We start from the raw sequence: 16,389 nt of genomic DNA on the forward strand, positions 1-16,389 counted from the left end.
TACTAACCAATGTATACATTTTAATGTGCACTGACTGGTGCATATTGCCCTGTACTTTCTGACTATACGGTTGGCCTCTGGTCGGCATTGTGTGGCCATCCGAGGCGTGAGCTGCGGTCGGATACCAGGGAGATTGGGTTCCTCTGTTGACTGTTACTTCTTCTCCTTAGAAGGATCATGTTACCACCACCTAAATGAGCTTGTAACTGGACCCCTGGAAGACTCCCACCTGCCTCAGCCCAGCACAAGAGAGAGGGAGACTTGTTTCAGGGCTTTCAGACTGCCCATAGGGTTGTGAGTCCCTCCCTGGCCACTCCGCAGCTGAAACAGGGGCTTGAAAGGGGAATGTTCCCACTGGATGGCCACTGGATGGTTACTGGGTGACCACTGGATGGTTTCTGGTTGGCCACTGGGTTTCTGTAAATGATTTCTGTCTGCCTAGCCCTCTCCCCAGTTAGAATGTCAGCTCTCCCAAGTGCTTAGTACAGAGTCGTGCATACACTAGGTGCTTAATAAATACACTGAGGACCAAATACCCCTAGTCCTGCTATAATACGTTTTTGCTATATAATTTGGACTTAACACAATGGAAAAGTTGGGCAGTATTCTTCCCACAACAAGAGAATGTGACCCAGATGACGATCCAGATAGATATGGTGCAGGAAAAACCAGTCGTACACAGGTGTGTGGCATTGGTCGAAGCGTGATGATATTTATTGATCATTTGCTGTTTGCAGAGCACTGTACTAAACTCTTGGGAGAGTGTATTACAATATTGTTGGTAGACCCGATTACTGCCCTCAAGGAACTTATAGTCTAGTGGGTAAGACAGACTATTAAAAGAAGTTACAGAAAGGGAAAGGGAAGAGTATATGTTCACAAATGCTGCGGGGTAGGGATGGGGTATCAAAATGCCTAAGGGTTATAGACTCAAGGGAATAGGTAATGCAGACGGAAGGGCAAATGGTTAGGGAAATGAGGGCTTAGTTGGGGAAGGCCTCTTGGAGGAGATGTGATTTGAGGAAGACTTTGAAGATGGGGAGAGTCATGGTTTGACAGATATAAAGGGGTAGGGAGTTCCAGGGCAAGGGATCATTGGTAAGACAGACGAGATCGTGATATGGTGGGTCGCTCGGTGTTGGAGTGAAGTGTGTGATCTGGGTTGCGTTGGAAGATGAGCCAAGTTAGGTAGGAAGGTGAGCCTCCCAACCTCTTTCTCATTCTTTCTGATCCGTGTTGAACAAGTCTGTGAATTTTTCTGTGTTTATGTAACTTTACAACATCAATACTTTAATGTGCTCTCCCTCCTCCTACATATAAGCCAGACCAGCCCTCTCCCCACCTTCAAAGCCTTATTAAGATCACATCTCCTCCAAGAGGCCTCCTGATTAAGCCCTCTTTTCCCTGACTCCTTCTCCCTCATCTCTGCATTTGAATCTTCATTTCACCCTCAGCCCCTCAGCACTGATGCCTGTATATCTGTAATTTATTAATTTATATTAATGTCTGCCTCTCCTCTAGATAGTAATCTCATTGCTAGAAAGTGTCTACCAATTCCGTTGTATCATACTCCCCCAAGTGCTTAGTACAGTCCTCTGCACAAAATAAATCCTTAATAAATACCACTGATCGATAGCCATGAGTAGCCAGGGTGTGAAGAATCCAGCTACTGGCAGACTGAACAATAATATAGGTCTTTGTATAGAAAAAAATTAGTCATAATGTTATCTTCAAACCACCTACCAGCTGATCTATTAATAATTCCCATGGAACCAGTGGTCACTATATCACAATTTCCCCAAATCGTAAGGTTTTTTGAGTTATCATCTGCTGCATTCCATCAATCAGTGTTATTTTTTGAGGGTTTGAGAAAGTAATAATAATAATATTTGTTAAGCACTTGCTATGTGTCAGGCACTGTACTAAGCGCTGCGGTGTAAACAAACAGATCCAGATGGGACTGGTCCATGTCTTACACAGGGCTCACATTTTTCGTCCCCAATTTACAGAGAAGTGAAGTGGCTTGCCCCAGGCCACACACAGCAGAGAAGTGGAGGAGTCAGGATTAGAACCCATGACCTGACTCCCAGGCCCATGCTCTATCCACTACACTGTGCTGCTCCTCTAGTACCACAGGGTTGGTAGATGTGATCTCTGCTCACAAGAAGCTTACAGTCTACAGCTGTAGGAAAACGCAGAGTATGTCAGGGTGAAATAGCAGAATGAATAATAGAATATTCAAATGAAAACATGAGAGCCGAGGATGGGAACAAATCATGCAAGTGCTCCAGCTGTGTTTTGGGCATCAATTGGGAGGGCTTCCTGGAGGAAGTGAGGCTCTGCCCAGTTTTGACTCCTGGCCAGAACGCTGCCTAATGGGTTCAGCCAGACCCCGCCTCCTGCCAAAAGGCTGGCTAGCCCAGTTGTAGTCATGTTGGTGTCCACTGGTCAGCAGGGTCCAAGAATTTCTGGGTTTGACCTACTCGATATGGGCCACACTGCCTGGCTAGAGATGAAGTTACAAGATCCCACAGATGGGCTTCTTGCTAGGTTGCCAAAGGAGGGAATGGATGAAGCTTAACGATAATAATCAGGACAGTGGTATTTATTGCCTGCTTTAATGTGTGCCCGGTACTGGGGTCAATACAAGAGAATCACATGGGACACTGCCCCTGTCTCACGTGGGACTCACAACCTAAGAGGAAAGTGGGGAGAACAGGGATAGTAATAATAATCGTGGCCTGAGTTAAGCACTTCATACATGCCAAGCACTGTACTACGGACTGGGGTAGATTTAAGATAATCAATTTGGACACAGTCCCAATCCCACAGGTCTCAGAGTCTGAGGGATCTTATCTCCATTTTACAGATGAGGAAACTGAGGCCCAGAAAGATTAAACGACCAGCCCAAGGTCACACAACAGCCAGGGGCAGAGCTGGGACTGGAACCCCAGTCTCCTGGCTTCCCGCCAGAAATGTGCTTTCTCCACTGGGCCGCAGAATCTGCTGGCAGTGTGTCAGTGGCCTTGTGAGACAGGACCCTAGGGTTGCAGGTTGAAGCGGGGAGCTCTCACTCTTCCGGACCAGGAGGAGTGAGGCAGAAGAATGACTCGAACTCGGGCCAGGTGTGCAGCCTCGTGCCTGACTCCGCCCCCACCCCGCCTCCATCGAAACAATGGGGAAGAACTGGAATGAGCCTCTCAACGGCGAAAGGTCACAATGACCCGCCCGGATGGGGAGCAGATTGGAGTTGGGAATGCAGGTGGCATTTCTGGTTCCTCCAGTGGCTTTGGCTCGCTGCTCACTACCCTGAGGCACTGCCATCTCCATCCATGAGCCAGGGACACTTTCTGCCCGCCACCCAAAACCAAGAAGGATAAGCCAGCTTGTGTCCCAAGCTTTTGCATTCCTAGGGAAAGAGGCGAGTGTACTTTTAATGTTGGACCCAGCTTCAGGACAGCTCTAGTTTTCAGTCAGCAGAACAGAAAGAACCAAATCCCCAGCACGAGGCTTGTTTTGCCTTGAAAGGTTATTGCACCTGAGAGAAGACCACTGGTGAGCTGAGAGGTAGTGGTGGTAGTGGCAGCCGTGATGCTATTTACTGAGCGCCCATGGGGATGAAAGGCCCAAATCCTGGCCCATGGTACCCTGCCCACAAATTCTTGATGACTGTCCCTTCCCCCCAACACCCACCCAGCCTGGGATTTCTTGTCCCCGAGCCCCTCCCTCAGGGGCATTTGGATGCGGGGGGCACTGCTTGGTTAATCAGTGGTATTTATTGTGTGCTTGCTGTGTGCAGGGAACACAGTGCTTGGGTAATCAATCAATGATATTTATTGAGCAGTTATATGCAGAGAACTTTACTAAGTGCTTGGAGAATACAACAGAGTTGGTAGACAGATTCTCTGCCCATGGCAAGCTCGCAATCTAGAGGGGGAGGCAGACAATAACATAGAGATAAAGGAAAAAGTAGACCTCTCCATCCCCAAACTGTGAAAGAGAGGTCACAGTGTGGATTGGTATCTCCCTCTCAATTGGGAACAGGTTCATTCATTCAACTCAATAGTATTTATTGAGCGCTCACTATGTGCAGAGCACTGTACTAGGCGCTTGGAATGAACAAGTCGGCAGCAGATAGACAGTCCCTGCCGTTTGACGGGTTGTCCGGGACTGTCTGCAGGAGGGCAGCTTGCATCTCTGGCCCTCTGCAGCCTGAGCCGGCCGAGGGACAAGTGCTGTCTCGCACTCGTGTCGAGCTGTTCTAAAGCAGCAGGACTTGTGTTCAATAGCGCCGTGTCCCGTCTCTTTGCTGCCACACCCGTGCTAATCTCCTGCCCGCTGAAACCCTGGTCTCGGAGCTGGTCGGTCGTGTAGGGCTGGAGTTGGGTGCCCCGTCCACAGGCTTCAGAGGCCAGAGCCAGGTACGGGGCTGCACTCTTTCTCTGGGTTCCAAATGTGAGATTGAGAAGGGAAAGGGAGCGGCCAGCGGTGGGGATGACGGAAGCGGGGTTGTCCCAGAGAGGGATCAGGAAGGAGATGGAACCCTGGATTTGGCTCTGGGATAAGGCAGGGGGAGGGTGGGGTGAGGAACCTCATATGAACTGAGAAAGAGAATGTTTGTAAAATCTCTGAACAGGCTAAATGCTCTCATGCAGGGACAGGATGGGTTGGACTCCTGCCTTAGTGCAGTGCGGGCCTCTCCTCCAAGACGCCTTTCTTGTCTAAGCCCTCCTTTCCTCTTCTCTCACTCGATTCTGGATCTCCCTGACTTGCTCCCCTTTATTCATCTCCACCCCTCCCCGCTCCCAGCCCCACAGCACTTATGTACATATCTGTAGTTTTATTTATTTAGATTAATGTCTGCCTCCCCTCTAGAATGTGAGCTCATTGTGGGCAAGCAATGTGTCCATTATATTGTACCCTCCCAAGAGCTTAGTATAGTGCTGTGCATACAGTAAGCACTCAATAAATATGATTGACTGACTGAATAACAGTGTGCCCAATGGGCACTCAATCCTGTGGCTGCTACTGCAGATGCCTTCCTCCCCCTCTCACTCCAGGAACTGGAACCCAAACTGCACTGAACTTTGATATGCCCTCCCTTTGCCCAAGGCTGAACTGAACGTCCCATTGCTTCTGACTAGCTGGCGTCCTGGAGTCTCCTGCTCACTATTTCTTCTTTTCCTTTCTCTGGGGCTTCTCCTGCCCCAAGGCTTTGGGCAAGACAGAGGCCCCCGGACAGCAATAAAACTCTCTGGAGTGGGATGTGGCTCTTTTTTGTGAGATCTAGGATTCTGTTTCCCGCTCAATCCTTGATTGTAAGATGAGAATATTTCTTTTTCAGAAGAAATGTCACAAACCCACAGGCTGCATGGAACTGGCGGGCTTTTTTAATGGCATTTGTTAAGCCTGCCAGGCACCGTACTAAGCGCTGGGATAGACACAAGAAAATCAGGTTGGACCCAGTCCATGTCCAGCGTGGGGCTCACAGTCTTAATCCCCATTTTACAGGTGAGTAAACTGAGACACAGAGAAGTGAAGTGACTTGCCCAAGGTCACACAGCAGACAAGTGGGGGAGCTGAGATTAGAACCCAGGTCCTTCCTTCCTTCATTCATTCAATCGCATTTATTGAGAGTTCAGTATAACAGTAAATGGACCCTTTACCTGCCCTCAATGAGCTTACAGTCTAGAGGATGAGCTTACAGTTTAGAGGTCCTTCTGATTCCCAGGCCCATGCTCTATCTATTAGGCCACACTGCTTCTCTCTTGGGAGATGGGGAGTGGATGTGTTCGCAAACAAGGCGGCATGGCTGAGTGGGACGAGCTCAGGGTCAGGAATCAGAAGACCCAGGTTCGTGTCCTAGCTCTACTCCTTGCCTGCTGGATGACCTTGATCACTTTAACCTCTCTGGGCCTCAGTTTCTTCTTCTGAAAAATGGATATAAAATCCCTGCAATCTGCAATCCTAGTGTCTGCTACCTACCCTGGGCTCAGCATAAGACTTGGCACAGAATAAGTGCTTGATAAATAATATGGTTATTGTAATTATAAGGGGCGATAGCATTTTCTGAAATTCAAATTGTGTCCAAAATGCTGGGGTTCGGGGTTTTTTACCACTTTAATCTGCTTTCCCATCACATATGTAGTATACTGTACAATCAATCAATCAATCAATGAGTGCTTACTGTTTGCACTGTGCTAAGTGATTAGGAGAGCAAAATATAACAGTGTTGGTAGACACGTTCCCTGTACTAAGCATTTGGGAAATACCCCACAGAGAAGTGACACATTTCCTGCACACGAACTTCCACTAGATTGGAAATAGCTTTACACCACTACAGTTTGGTGGATCAATCAACCAATCAATCAGTAGCATTTATTGATTGCCTACTTTGTGCAGAGAACCAAGCAGTTCCTTTTTTGTCTATAACTTGCTTTCACTGCGTTTGATTAATCTGAATCAATCAGTGGTATTTATTGAGTGCTTACTGTGTGCAGAGCACTGTTCTAAGCACTTGGTAGAGTACAATATAACAATAAACAGACACATTCCCTGCCCACAATGAGCTTGCAGTCTAGAGGGGGAGATAGATATTAATATAAATAAATAAATTACAGATATGAACTTAAATGCTGTGGGGCTGGTAGGAGGGATGAGAAAAGGGAACAAGTAAGGGCTATGCAGAAGGGAGTGGGAGAAGAGGAAAGGGGGACTTAGGGAAGGCCTACTGGAGGAGATGGGCCTTCAATAAGGCTTTGAAGGAGGGGGGTGCAGAGCACTGTATTAAGTGCTTGGGAAAGTACAATATAGCAATAAACAGACATTCCCTGTCCTCAACAAGAATTGGTAGATATGTTCCCTGTCCCCAGAAATCCCCATTACTATAATTACTCAGGTCCTATTCAGGTAGCTGGCGGTCTGCTCTTAAGGGAAGTGCTGCGGGTGGGTTGAAGGGCCCCTGCCGCTGACCTCTAGAAGGCAAACACGGATATCTCGGTGAAGTGCCTTCGTCCGGACTCTTTCTGGAGCTAGGCTATCCGCTATGAGTAGCCTTTCCTGAGCCTCTCCGAGTCATCTACAACCCCTAGGGAAGACAGGGTGGAGAGCAGAGTGTGAGAGTGGGGAGTGAGGAGTGTGGGTGCAGGGTGTGTGAGTTGGGGCGGCAGGGAGTGTGAACGGTTTAGGGAGGGGAGCAGAGTGGGTGAGCAGGTGTGGGGGTTGGGGGGAGGGTTGTCTGTAATGACCTTACTGACCCGGTTCCTGCTGCACTTCTGAACAATGGTTGGGTCAGAGCCCGGCCGGGACCCTTGATAAACAGTGGGTTCCTGCCCTGCTGTCCCTGTGGCGTGTCCTTGCCTCCCGGGCGCTGGAGAGGCCTGAGCCAGATCCTGTCCTGGGCCCCGGCCTGAGACAAGGTCCCTATAGACTCCCGGCCGCTGCCCTGGGCTCCATCTCTGAGTCCTTCCTCTGGGCTCCCCACAGGCCACAGCAGAGCTACAACCTGAGGCCAGCAGGGCCAGAGAAGAAAACAGGAGGGATGGGAAGACAGAGGTCCTGAGGCAGAAGTCAAAAAGAAGTGGGGGCATTTGGCCTGGAGAAGAGCACAGTGGGGCTGGGGGCAGGGAACACCTGACAGGGCTGGGGGCTGGGATTGGGGGGCACCTGCAGGGACTGGGGGCCAGAAGCAGGATGCGGAGGAGGCGGGGGCCCTGCGTTCATGGGAACACATTGTTGGAGGGAAAAGAACACCACTTCCTGCACTGCCCAAGGCCTTCGAAGGGGAAACCATGAGGCCTGGCCTGAGAACTCTGAGCCTTCTAAGGAAAAGGGGCTGGGCAGTGGGGAGCTGTGCCTCCCCCTGCTGCCCCACCATCCCTGCACTGCTCTGTCGGGCAGCGAAGAGCTGTGCTCCGGGATGAGGGGTCAGGAAGCAGATGGTGCGGGCACGAGGAAACTTCACAAGACTGTTCGTGGCCTATGAGAAAGCAGCAGGATGGAGGAACCCAAATTCCTGCTTAGCAGATTTGGGCCTGGGTTCAGCCCTGGGGACCTCTGGAGATGTGTGCAGGGCTTGGTGCTAGGGGCTGGAACCTTGTCGTGGGCAGGGAACATGTCTGCCAACTCTGTTGTAGTGGACTCTCCTGAACATTTAGTACAGTGCTCTGCACAAAGTAAGCACTCAATAAATACCATTGATAATGATGACTGGACTGGGCTCTGGGTATTCACAGAGAGGTATACAGGGCAGAGTGTGGGGGATGGACTCATTCAGTCGTATTTATTAAGCGCTTACTGTCTGCAGACTCGGTGCTGTGTATCCTTGGAGTTGTGTACAACGTATGGTGGGGGGGCTGCACTTGACGCTGTGTAACCTTGGAGCTATGTACAGGGTGTGGTACAGGGTGCTGGTCTGAGCACTTTATAACCTTGGAGCTGTATACAGGGTGTGGTGCAGGGGGGCTGGAAATTTATCGTGGACAGGGAACGTGTCTGTCAACTCTGTTGTACTGTACTCTCCCAAGTGCTTAAGACAGTGCTCTGCACATAATAAGAAATCAGTAAATCCCACTGGTGATGATGATTGGACTGGGCTCTGGGTATTCACGAAACAGTATTCATGGAGGTGTGTACAGGGCATGCTGCGGGGAGCTGGACTGGGTGCTGTGTATACTTGGAACTATATAAAGGACAGTGCAGGGGAGTGTACTGGGACCTGTGTATCCATAAAGCTGTGTACAGGGCATGGTGCAGGGGCTGGATTTGGTGCTGTATATCTTTGAAGCTGTGTACAGGGTATAGTGCAGGGGCTGTACTGAGAACTGTGTATCCACGGAGCAGTGCAATAATAATTATGGTATTTGTTAAGTCCTTCTATGTGCCAAGCACTGTTCTAAGCACTGGAGCATTGTTCTAAGCGCCGGAACACTGTTCTACTGGGTGTAATGCAGGGGACTGGTCTTGGAACTGTGTATCCGTGGAACTGTGTACAAGGCATGGTACGGGGGCTGGACTCAGCGCTGTATATCCTTGGAGCTGTGTACAGGGAGGGTGTAGTGTGGGGGACTTTACTCAGAGCTGGGTGTACTCGGAAGCGTGAGAGGGTGTGGTGCTGGGGGCTGTACTGGGAGCTAAGTATACTTGGAACTGTGTAGAGGGTGTGGTCCTGGGGGCTGTACTCAGTGGTGGGAATTCACGGAGCTGTGTGTACTGGGTGTGGTGTGGGCGACTGGATTTGGAGCCATGTATACTCGGAGTTGTGTATTTAGGGGGATGGTGGGGACTATACCCCCAACTGTGTATACTCAGAGCTGTGTAATGGGGATGGGTGAGCTATATGCTGCACATATTTAGACCTACTCACATTCACGAAATGTTCTAAGCCTGCAATAGCCTGTTTTTCGAGAGAGGAAAAGAGAACTAGATATTTAGCTACTATAATTAGCCCATTACAGAGCGAACATTGAATCTCTATCATATCGTTAACAAAAATGGAATTATCAACTGCTGCATTCAGGAACATAGGAATACAGTCAGTGTTATATTTAACAGATCAGCGCCTCACCCCCCACCCCCCGAAATGCCTCACTTTCCTCCATCCTCAGCATGAGTATGTGGTGGGAGCAGGGGGTGATTAAATAAGCCCGTCAAAGGGCAGGGACTGACTCTATCTGTTACCGATTTGTTCATTCCAAGCGCTTAATACAGTGCTTTGCACATAGTAAGCGCTCAATAAATACTATTGAATGAATGAATGAAATAAGTAGAGAAGCAGTGTACTATCCATTAGCCTTTTTAGACTCCTTTTGAATAATAACGGTGGTATTTAAGTGCTTACTATATGCTAAGCAATGGGTTAGATATAGTACAATCAGATTGGACAAAGTCCCTGTACCACACGGAACTCATAGTCTAAGGTGGAGGGGGACCAGATATTTAATCCTCAATTTACAGGGGAGGAAACAGAGGCACAGAGAAGTGAAGTGTTCTCATCCCAGTTCCATCACTTGCGTGCTATGTGACCTTGGGCCGGTCACTTTTTTTCTCTGTGTCTCAGCTACCTCATCTGTAAAATGGGGATTAAGACTACGAGCCTCATGCGCATTCATTCAATAGTATTTATTGAGCACTTACTATCTGCAGAGCACTGTACTAAGCACTTGTAATGTACAAATCGGTAACAGATAGAGACAGTTCCTGCCCTTTGATGGGCTTACAGTCTAATGGGGGAGACAGACAAGAACAATGGCAATAAAACATGTGGGAGGTGGACTGTCGAACTTTGGTTAGCTTGTAATGATCCAACACTTATTATAGCACATCATAAGCACTTAGCAAATGCCATAAAAAAGTGAGGTCACTGAGTAGGCAAACAACAGAGTTAGGATTAGAATCCAGATCCTCTGACTTCCAGGCTTACATACTCTCCCCTGGACCATGCTGCTGGAAACCCGTCTTGCAGTGAAATTAATTCTAAGGAACTAATTTCCTTCCCTGCTAGACTTGTGTTTCCAAGCTGCCTTTAAGGGCTGGATCCTTGGGGTCTGCATAGTCACCAGCTGGCATGATGGGGATGGCACAGTGGCACCGGGAAGTGGCACGCAGCAGTGGCTGGTGGCTAAGCTAGGGTCCTTGCTGGCACCTGGCTTGCAGAGAAGCAACGTGGCTCAGTGGAAAGAGCACGGGCTTTGGAGTCAGAGGACATGAGTTTGAATCCCGGCTCTGCCACTTGTCAGCTGTGTGACTGTGGGCAAGTCACCTCACTTCTCTGTGCCTCAGTTACCTCATCTGTAAAATGGGGATTAAGACTGTGAGCCCCACGTGGGACAACCTGATTCCCCTATGTCTACCCCAGCGCTTAGAACAGTGCTCTACACATAGTAAGCGCTTAACAAATACCAACATCATCATCATCACCTTCATTCTCTTCCAAGAGGAGCATGGTTCACAGCCTTAAAGACCATCAGGTTTGGACACATAATATATACAGGGGAGCCCTGTACTGTAGCACCCTAACACTCAGATTGAGTCAACAGTGGTTGACCAATAGTGGCTGGGCTAGCTGAAAGGTTAGGCCAGCAGCCAACAGTGGTGGCTGGGCTAGCTGAAGGGACCATCCAGCAGCTGACTGGTGGCCAGACTAGCTGAAAGGGTCAACCAATAACTGTGTGTGGTGGCCGGGCTAATTGACTCTTGGGCCTCCCCACTGTGGCTATGAACAAGTAGGAATGCACTCTTGGAAATCCACTTTCCCCATCGCCGTCCCTAGACTGCCTGTGAGTAGAGGGATGCCATAATAATAATGGTAACTGTGGTATTTGTTAAGCACTTACAATGTGCCAGGCACTGTACTAAGCGCTGGGGTGATTGCAACCAAATCGTTTTGGACACAGCCCCAGTTCTGCATGAGGCTCAAAGTCTTAAACCCCATTTTACAGGTGAGGTAAGTGAGAAGATAAGTGACTTGCCCATGGTTACCCAGCAGACAGGTGGAGGAGTCAGGATTAGAAACCAGGTCCTTCTGACTCCCAGACCTGGGGTCCCTTCACTAGGCTATGCTGCTTCTCTTCTATCTGCCCTCATCACTGTGTATCACAGTTGCCTTTTGTAGGGCAGATTCCTTCACTGTTTTGTTACCAGATTTTCCTAAAGCAGTGTCAACAATGCCAACCCAGGTCAACCCTGAGCTCTGTCCCCAACAGGGGCACCAGGACACTCCTGGAGGAACTGTGGGCTGGATGCCATCCTGGACACCTGCCCTTATGGCTAAGGATGGGCCATCAGCCCTTAATCCTCCCCTCCTCATCCCCGACTCTTCCTCCCAGTTCATTATCATCCATGATTAAACTTTTCTTGAATCTCATAGTTTTTCAACCTTTTCCTTCTAGTATGGACCTCCTGCCCATGAGTTTATCAAATCCCATTTTGCCTTGAAAATGTGTGGTTACCGGAACCCTTTGTTACCAGTTAACCCAACCTAAGTGACAGAAAGCACCTCCTGGTGGAAAACACACCAAGCCAGCAGTCAGTAAGCAGTCAATAACTGTGCCAATAACTTACTGTTTCACCTCTTCCAAATCCCTTAATCTTTCCTCATCTGTAAAATGGGCATGATAGACATAGATTGTGTGCCTCTTGCGGGACAAGGACTTTGGGATCTCCTAACCTTGAATTTCTTCCTGTGCTTAGGAATTATAAGTGCTTAAAAGTGCCATAAATAAATATCACTTTCCCAATTATTCTTTCATTCTTTGGTCGTGGAATGGAAAGAGAAGAACCATCATCAGTCAGGAGTTGCCGTCCCATAGAGATTAGTTAGTTGGAAGTGACCGATAACTGGGTCCAGGAATCCATCCACAGTCTAGCCAAGGACATGAGCGGAAATTTGCGGTGTATTTTAAAGGACTGTCGTGGGTCACACACCCTGGGAACTGGAGCCAGGATCGCTGCCTTGTTTTGGTCCCAATCCACTCGCTAAAACACCTTGGGCACCATCTGGGAGAAATAATAAGAATAATACTAGCAATAACAATGATAATCATGACATTCATTAAGCACTTATGTTTTAGGCACTGGGGTGGATAGAACCAATCCCTATTCCACAAGGGGCTCTCAGTTTAGCATGACTCATCCCTATTTTACGGATGGGGAGACTGGGGCCCAAAGAGGTTAAGTGAATTGTCTCGGGTCACCCAGCACCAAGTCAGGGTCAGAACTGAGAACCCAGGTCCCCCGATTCTCAGCATGCTCTTTCCTCTAATCACGCAGACCTTGAGTCAGCTCTTAGTCTATTCCGAGACGCTAATTAAACACCATTACTACTGCTGCTGCCCTTTGGGATTCATTCCCGGGGGGCGAAAGAAGACACCCCAGGCCCGCAGCCTTTCCCCGGAGCCGTTTGCTCCGGACCTTTCCGAGTTAATGATTCACAAATCCCTCCAGCTCCCAGCCCGAAAGACTAAAGGAAAAAAAAAGAGCGGGGGAGAGGGAGGGAGGGCATAGCCACCAGTAACCTATCATCGCCCTCAGTGGCATGGTGCGGGGGTGTGGGAGCAGGGCAGATCACAGCCCGTTTGACAGAGAGGGCAGGGGATGATTGATGGGCAGAAGATGCCGGAAGGGGACAGGTCGTATAGCCGCTCTCATTTATTCATTCATTAAATCGTATTTGCTGAGCGCGTACTGTGTGCAGAACACTGTACTAAGTGCTTGGAAAGTACAATCCAGCATCAAATAGAGACAATCCCTACCCGACAACGGGCTCACAGTCTAGAAGGGGGGAAGACAGACAACGCGGTCGACCACCCCCCAAATCCGAGAGCCCTCCCCCCCCCAAGGATTGTGTAAAGACGGGTCCGCCCTGCAGAGGGGAGGCCCGTGATGGGGAGGGGGCGTCCCGAGGGATCTCGCCTGGTGGACCCCGCCGGCGGCGACCCGAAATAACCAAGCGGGAGCTGGAAATATCCGGGGCGGGGGCGGGAGCCTTGCAGGTGCTTGCTCGGAGGGTGAAGCCCCCCTCCCCAATTTCCTCTCCGTCCTGCCCCTCTCCCACCCACCTCCGGTCCTTGCGGGCTGGGGGTGCGGGTGGAGGCCGGCGGGGGCCACGTGGGCTCTTTAAAGGACCAGGCGGGCGACCAATCGTCCCGAGGCACCGAGTGGCCGAGGATTTCCTGACCACCCCCTTTCTCCCCCTCCCCACCTCTCCCGTCCACGCCCCCTCCCCGCCCCCGGCTGGGCCTCGGCGTTATTTGCATTTTCTCCCCGATTGCGGGCTGCTGGAAATCCCTCGGCCGTCCCGGCCGGGCCAGCTGCCACCTCTCACCTCTCTCGCCCCCCGGCCCGGGCACAGCGTGTTGGTTTAGCGCTCGCCGGAGGCCCCGGGAACGTGCTGGACGCCGGTGTCGGGTAGGTGACGCTCTTCGATGCGGGTTGAATTCGGAGTCCTCCGGGACCCGGTGCCGGTAGGTGGGTGGGCGTGGGACTGCTCGATTGGGGCTGTGCCCGCCCCGGGGTCTCGATGCCAAAGAGAGGAGGGCTCTAAAGGGAAAGAGCAGGGGCTTGGGAGTCAGAGGACGTGGGTTCTAATCCCGGCTCGGCCGCTTGTCTGCTGTGTGACCTTGGGCAAGCCGCTTCACTTCTCTGTGCCTCAGTTCCCTCATTTGTAAAATGGGGATTAAGTTTGTGGGACAAGCTGATCCCCTTGTGTCTATTCCAGCACTTAGAACAATGCTTGGCACATGGTAAGCGCTCAACAAATACCACTATTATTATTATTAGGAGAAAGGATCCAGCCGCCGCAGGGCGTTTCGTTAGTTTCCCTGCTCTGCTGACCCGGACCTCCTTGCAGGCGGGGAAAGGTTCTGGGCTTTTGCAGCACTCTCCCAAGAGTTGAAATAATAATGATATATGTTAAGTGCTCACTATGTGCCAAGCACTGTTCTAAGCGCTAGGGTAGATAGGAGGTAATCGGGTTGTACCCACGTGGGGCGCATAGTCCTCATCCCCATTTTACAGATGAGGGAACTGAGGCATAGAGAAGTGAAGCGGCTTGCCCAAGGTCACGCAGCTGACCAGTGGCGGATCCGGGATTAGAACCCACGTCCTCTGACTCCCAAGCCGGGGCTCTGTCCACTACGCAGAGTGTTCAGCGCTCCAGCGGCGCCCAGCAAGTACCAAGGATTGGTTGCACGTGTAGGAGCTGCGCGGCTGCAGGGGGCGGGGGGCGAGCCCTAACTCCAGGCCGGGGGTGCCCCTTTTCGGAACGACGGACTGGATGCCTCTTCCCCCTCTTCTCCCCCCACCACCATGGCCGCGGCAAGGGACCGTCAGGACCGGCTTTATTCAATAGTACTTATTGAGCGCTTACTATGTGCAGAGCACTGTACTAAGCGCTTGGAATGTACAATTCGGCAACAGATAGAGATAATCCCTACCCAATAATAATAATAATAATGTTAATGTTGGTATTTGTTAAGCGCTTACTCTGTGCCAAGCACTGTTCTAAGCGCTGGGGTAGATTCAAGATAATCAGGTTGTCCCACATAGGGCTCACAGCCTTCATCCCCATTTGACAGATGAGGTAACTGAGGCCCAGAGAAGTGAAGTGACTTGCCCAAGGTCACACAGCTGACAAGCGGCGGAGCCGGGATTAGAACCCATGATTTATGACTTCCAAGCCCGAGGTCTTTCCACAAAGCCACGATGCTTCTCTGTAACGGGCTCACGGTCTTGCCCGGATCCGGCCAGGCCGGGTCTCGAACCTGTGGTTGTGGCGATTCGGAGGGTCCCGGGGGGCTGCTCTGGAGCAGAGGTGGGAGGGGGTGGCTCCCGGTAGCTCCCGGGGTCCGGCTTTACTGGCCCCCCAGCCCCCCGAACCCCGAATCCAAGATTTAACTGTGATAGACATTCAGCGCTCAATGCCTACCACATTCGGCAGGGACCTTTGATCTGTGAACTTGAGCTTTAGACACGACTTCTCCCGAGCTGGGGGGAACCGTCCAGGGGGCGGGAGGTCGGGCAGGAGCCCTTGCGGCCCCTGTCTGGGGATCGTGGCTCAGTGGAAAGAGCCCGGGTTTGGGAGTCAGAAGTCGTGGGTTCTAATCCCGCCTCCGCCACTTATCAGCTCTGTGACCTTGAGCAAGTCACTTAAATTCTCTGTGTCTCAGTTACCTCATCTATAAAATGGGGATTAAGGCTGTGAGCCCCACGTGGGACAACCTGATTACCTTGTATCTATCCCAGGGTTTAGAACAGTGCTTGGCACATAGTAAGCGCTTAACGAGTACTATAATTATTATTACCTCATCTGTAAAATGGGGATTAAGTCTGTGAGCCCCACGCGGGACAACCTGATTATCTTATACTCCCCCCTGCAGCGCTTAGAACAGTGTTTGGCACATAGTAAGCAATTAAATGCCATTATTATTATAATTATCCGCTCTGGTTGAACGCCCCCTCCCCAGCAGCAGCTCCGAGGAAACGCCAATGTCCAGGACCCGGCCCTCTGACACGGTTTTATCCGGCAGGTCCGGGTAGCCGGTCTCTGGCCCTCAAGACTTCTATCCGGAAAATTTGCGGGGCTCACAGTCGTCTTTCTATTGAAAACATCAAAGGAACCGCAGCGAGGGCACCTTGGGTAGAAGCAGCGGGGCTTAGTGGCAGGAGCCCGGACTTGAGAGTCAGAGGACGTGGGTTCTAATCCCGACTCCTCCACTGGTGTGCTGTGTGTCCTTGGGCAAGCCGCTTTACTTCTCTGTGCCTCGTTCCCTCTGTCAAATGGGGATTAAGACCGTGAGCCTCACGTTGGGATAACCTGATTACCTTGTATCTATCCCAGCGCTTAGAACAGTGCCTGGCACACAGTAAACGCTTAACGTGTAATAATAACAT

At 50.6% G+C, this 16,389-nt stretch overlaps 1 protein-coding gene across 8 annotated transcripts in view; it reads left to right on the forward strand.

The window, feature by feature from the left end:
- The window catches only part of SORBS2 (sorbin and SH3 domain containing 2), a 115,024-nt gene that overhangs the window by 2,834 nt on the left and 95,801 nt on the right, over nt 1–16,389 (forward strand). For 2 of the 8 annotated variants that reach the window (XM_029076586.2, XM_029076587.1), the window contains exon 1: nt 13,765–13,905. The exons of 2 other annotated variants lie outside the window; for them this stretch is intronic. The gene's annotated coding sequence lies outside the window, so the exon portion shown is untranslated. Of the gene's footprint in view, nt 1–13,762; nt 13,906–16,389 lie in introns of those variants that run through there. 4 more of the 8 variants (XM_029076585.1, XM_029076588.2, XM_029076589.2 and 1 more) reach the window with 4 other exon arrangements.

The sequence above is a fragment of the Ornithorhynchus anatinus genome, chromosome 12 (assembly GCF_004115215.2).
Source record: "Ornithorhynchus anatinus isolate Pmale09 chromosome 12, mOrnAna1.pri.v4, whole genome shotgun sequence".
Taxonomy (NCBI): domain Eukaryota; kingdom Metazoa; phylum Chordata; class Mammalia; order Monotremata; family Ornithorhynchidae; genus Ornithorhynchus; species Ornithorhynchus anatinus.